This window comes from Danio rerio, chromosome 22 (assembly GCF_049306965.1).
Source record: "Danio rerio strain Tuebingen ecotype United States chromosome 22, GRCz12tu, whole genome shotgun sequence".
NCBI lineage: Eukaryota > Metazoa > Chordata > Actinopteri > Cypriniformes > Danionidae > Danio > Danio rerio.
Window position 1 is genome coordinate 2,131,966 of NC_133197.1, and position 6,000 is coordinate 2,137,965.

Genomic DNA, 6,000 nt, shown 5'->3' on the forward strand with positions numbered 1-6,000 from the left:
ATTATCCCAATTTCTGTTTAACAGAGAGCAGATATTTCAGACTCATTTCTACACATAATAGTTTTAATAACTCATCTCTAATAACTGATTTATTTTATCTTTGCCATGATGACAGTAAATAATATTAGACTAGATATCTTTCAAGACGCTAGTATTCAGCTTAAAGTGACATTTAAAGACTAGGCAGGTTAGGGTAATTAGGCAAGTTATTGTATAACGATGGTTTGTTCTGTGGATTTTTGAAAAAAATATAGCTTAAAGGGGCTAATAATTTTGACCTTAAAATGGTGTTTAAAAAAATAAAAATGTGTGTGTGTGTGTGCGTTCGTAAAATTATTGTCAATATTACTTTTGCAGGTACAACATTTGCATAATATGGACTATAATCCAATTCTATAAATAATAAAAATAATATGAAAACAGTCCATGCTTAGTGTAATTAAGCATTTGTAACCTTATTTTGCTAATATATATATATATATTTTTTATTATTTCTTACATTTTATTAAAAACACATTTAAGTTACTTCAGGAAGAGATCATTTTGAACATGTCCTTAATCAGCCTATTACGTTTGCTTTTATATAAGAAGTGTGTTTTTAACAAAGATTTAAGTGCCTAATATTAAAGCCTTTTAGCTCACACATGATCGATAATGTTTTGTCTACATTAGCGATTGTTTTGGCCGTCAGCGGTGTTCCGGTTAATCCGCCGTTGCTCTCGCCGTGATGACGTCATCGCTGACGCGTTCATTCAGCGTCGAGTCTTCAGAGCTGAGGTGAGTCGTTGACGCTTTTTCTCGTGTTTACACAACAATAAAACACACTTTACAGTTTATTAAAGCGACAATCTGCGACTAGTTTCTGCATTGAGTTCACCTCTATCTGTGTGTCTGCTGACCAGAACAATACAGCAGGCAGAGAGCAGCTCTGAGAGGACGATATGAGCTCAGTTTGTGTTTTTTGTGTGTCAGGGTTAGGCTTTTCGTAGGGTTTGTATTAGTAACATTGCTAAGTGTGGTCTGTGAAGGAAAATAATGGTAATCTGGCGTGGCAGGTATATGAACTTTGATGTAAAAACATTAACTAATCTAGTTCTGGTCCTAAATAGCTGTTAAATAAATGTTTATAGTCTAAGGCTCATCGATATTCAGATTATTCGATATAAGTGAATGTTATTAATGTCACCCGACCTGAGCAAATTACACAATCACATATTGTATCTTAAGATGTAGCATCATAATGTGTTTCACAAATCAGTGTAAATGACTCAGATTTCTCTGTTTATTCCTCTGAAGCTCCATCAGTGAAAGACAAAGACAGAGTTTATTGAAGGACAGTGAGAAGATGAGTGATCCAGAACCCTGCAGAATTAAACAGGAAGAGACTGAAGAACTAATAGGTTTGTGTTCATTCATTACTCTTCAATAATGAGGATGAACAACAGTGAGGTTGTTAATCTGACATTCATCTTCACTGCTGTATTGATCATAACTGGAGAAAAATGAACACTCACTGACTGCGGTGAAACTGACCGATCTCCTGGGCCCGGTTTTTCAAAAGGTTTAATCCGGAAAAATTTATCCGGATTTAGTAATCCTGTTTTTGCGATCCGTGATCACGTAATCCAGCTTACTTTTTAAGCCAGTTTTTCAAAGCAACATTGGATTGGATCAATCTGATACGGATAGGAACTTTTCAGGATCACTAAATCTGGATAACTAGTGCTCAATCACAATGTAGATGGATAGATAGGCCTATGTAAAGAGCAACAAGTAGAATAGCCAGTGTGGGGTCAATATAACTTTATTTTTATTTGAAATGAAAACTAAGAACATTTTATAAATAATAAAATAATTATAATGCTAAATAATAAAAGCAAGAAAAACCCCACCCCATCCTCTTTCAGCAGTCCGCTCATCTGAGATCTATCTTTATAATAAGTTTAAATATAGATGTATTGAATAAAAAAAAAAGAAAATGTTGAAACCTCAACAATAATGTCAGACTTCCTCATCTGATGTGGAGGGAGCAGCTTGTCTGAGTGTATTCTTTAGGAGGCAGATCTCAAGTGTGGCCTTGGTTTGCTGCAGTTTGGTCGGAGTCAGTTGTTCCTTTGCCAGATGAAGCTGTGCTTCTGCCCAGTCTCTTTTTACAATTGTATATAAATATAGTAACAGAATAAAATGTATTGTTTTTGGTAAATTTGACAGCTGTTTGGGGGATTATTTTATGAGGCCAAACTCTTTCTATTTTGCTGTAGGCCTATATTGAAAGTCTAAATACATTAAAGCCAATAATCACTATAGCCTGACAGATGAACAAATAAAATTAAAACCTTATGAATAAATAGTATATCTCGTAAGATACTGCATGATCCAAAAATAGTTTTAATTAATATTTTTTTTTTTAAGTTTTCATTACATTTCGGGCATGAAATCCACGCTAAATCCACCCTTCTGATGAGATCAGTTTAATCCAGGTTTTTTGGACAAAAAAGGTCTGAAAAACCCAAAGTAAAGGTTTGATCCGGATCAAAACCAAGATTGGATTACGTGATCTAATCCGATTATGTAATCCATTTTTTCTTTTGAAAAACCCATTTTCAAGATTTGATCCAATCCCTTATCCAAAATCCCAGTGGATTACTTTTGAAAAACCGGACACAGGGGTCTGTTCTTCGTATCTCGCTTAAATGATCTAAGATGATTTGGCAGATTCTGTATTTTTAATCTTGATGACTGATCTCTGGCTACTTTGGTTCTTCAAACAAGTTTGCGAAAAAGTCTGGATGAACCGAACTGCGTGTGTTGTGAAGGACAGATCTATCTATCCTCAAAATCAAGATCAGCAATGCAGTGATTGGCTGATGGCACACCAGCATAATGACATCATCTGATTAATATTTAGGTATGCATAAAGTCTTCAGTTCAGATTGTTAAATATTATTACGCAATAACTTTTCAACTTTGTTGTGGGCTGCAGGCTTTTTCAAGAGTATTTAGCAGTTTATTTTAGGTTTTCTATTAGAGCAGATTTTCTTTATCATAGTCGCCTATTCAAATTTCGTAATCGCCGTAGGGAATAACTGGTTGTTTAAATTAATTTTGCATCACAAAGCATTGTGATATTGGTAAAGGTCTCTGCAACCTTTGTGAAGCATCAAATTAGCTGTCAAAACGTGTGCATGACTCCCATAAACTATTATTCAGAAAAACAAAATATATATAGGCCATGTTCATTATCTTACAGAAATTGTACTAAGCTGGGTCGGTACCTTGAAATAGCATGCGTTTGTATCTATAAAGTCCATATTAATAAATGTTCTCTTTGAACCCCTTTGTTAGGACAACCCCCATGACAGGTATTTTGGGGCATAGATTACATGAGCTTTATTCATTAATAAAAAAAAACTTCATTAACCAAATCCAGCAGAATGAACGAACCCCAGCTCTCTCTGTGAATAAGCTTGAGCTTTCTCCTTCAGTGACTGATGAGTGTTGGTGTGTTCAGATACTGTTGTTTCCCTGTGTCATGATTCCAGTTTGAAAACATGTTCATTCAATTTTTAACATGCATATATATATATATATATATATATATATATATATATATATATATATATRTGTGTGTGTGTGTGTGTGTGTGTGTGTGTGTGTGTGTGTGTGTGTGTGTGTGTGTGTGTTTGTATATATGTATATATGTGTGTGTATATATATGTATGTGTGTGTGTGTGTGTTTGTATATATGTATATATGTGTGTATATATATATGTATGTGTGTGTGTGTGTGTGTGTGTGTGTGTGTGTTTGTATATATGTATATATGTGTGTATATATATATGTATGTGTGTGTGTGTGTGTGTTTGTATATATGTATATATGTGTGTATATATATATGTATGTGTGTGTGTGTGTGTGTGTGTGTGTGTGTTTGTATATATGTATATATGTGTGTATATATATATGTATGTGTGTGTGTGTGTGTGTTTGTATATATGTATATATGTGTGTATATATATATGTATGTGTGTGTGTGTGTGTGTGTGTGTGTGTGTATATGTATATATAAATATATGGAACAAAATCAATGCCAAAAGTATTGAATTAAAAAGATTGTTAAATAGCACAAACTGGAAAAAAATAATACACCTAATTAACAAGTTCTTGCGTAAGCTAATTAATTTTATTGTTTTTATTAATTTTGTTTTATGATTAGAAGGATTTTTATAACGATTCAATATTTTTAAAATCAAACTTGGATGCATCACTTGCTTTTGTTCATGTCTTGGACAGTTTTACCTATTATAGCTTATTAAAATATTAATGACAACAGAACTTGGTTTGCTCTACCGTTATATTTTTATTATGGCAAGAATAAAAGCTAAATAAAAGAGCACAATTACCTTAAAAAAGACTGATGTTTTTCAGATTTAGCCCGCTCCACAATTCTCACATTACTGTCTGGCGAGTTTCTGTCCTCTATTATGCTAAAAAGGCAATAATGGTCCAACATTACAGATCATTATCACCAATAAAGCCCAGAAAAACAGCCATCAGTATATTGTAAACCTTTCCAGTTATCAAAGAAATAATCTGTTCCTTAATTATAGAAAGGAAATATTTTAAAATGTGAATCCATCTAAAATTGTAAACATTTTTATCAAAAGGAAATCTAAAAAAAAAGTTTTAGATTTTTATCTTATATATTGTCATTATTATTTATTTATTTTACCCTGTACATTATTTAATACTGTTGATTACTTTTAGTTGTTAGAATATTTTTATAATTATAAAAAAATTGGTGTTTATAAAAAGTGATGAACTTTTTGCCATGAAATAGCCATAGAAGCTGAAATGGCAATAAAATTAAAACTCTCTCTCTCCTTAATTATAGTTTTGTAACTATCACATTGTTTTACATTCACAATTGTGTATATATACATCAGTGTAAAAATCTATGACTGGTGGAAACACGTATTCTGTGATTGTGTACCTGGGTCTCCACTTTTGTCATGGCCTCTTTTGGATTTAAAAACTCATCCCTCAGGTTTTTCCCAACCTTTAAACAAAAACGTTCTCCTTTCCCTCGACTGTTGTTATTTCCAGCCAAGAATTATTGATCATCTGGTTATCTCTATGATCCGGGATCATAAAGATGTGTGTACAGTCGTACTGTTTCAGACAAAATCTCTTCAAAGCCGGCCGAAATCATGTCGCGTGCACCCAAAGCGAACATCTGCAAACTCCTCTGATGTCACATTCGCCGTGCGCTCTCAAGCGGACATACGTCAAGTATAAACCAGGCTTTAGACAGAGTCTACAGCCCATACAAGTGTCTCAGGTAGTGCAGCTCATCCAGGATCCATCAATGCGAGCTGCGGCAAGGAGGTTTGCTGGGCTGTCAGCGTAGTGTCTAGAGCAGGGGTGTCAAACTCAATTCCTGGAGGGCCGAAGCCCTGCACAGTTTAGTTCCAACCCTGCTCCAACACACCTACCTGTAGGTTTCAAACAAGCCTGAAGGACTCGATTAGTTTGATCAGGTGTGTTTAATTAGGGTTGGAACTAAACTGTGCAGAGCTGCGGCCCTTTTGGAACCGAGTTTGACACCTGTGGTCTGGAGCATGGAGGCGCTACCAGGAGACAGGTCAGTACATCAGGAGACATGGAGGAGGCTGTAGGAGAGCAACAACCCAGGAGCAGGACTGCTACCTCCACCTTTGTGCAAGGAGGAACAGTAGGAGCACTGCCAGAGCCCTCCAAAATGACATCCAGCAGGCCACAAATGTGCATACATCAGACTCCATGAGGGTGGTTACAGCCCAAACTGTGCAGGACACATGTGCTCGATTCATGTCAACTGTGCCTAGTGAGAGCACACAGCCTTTTCACACATTTTTGAGTGTATTTGACCCCTTACACATCTCAGCCAAACACACAAATGCTCTTATTCTAGACTCTTGAGCTAGACTCTTAAAATGTGACTTGTTAATTTTCAGATGT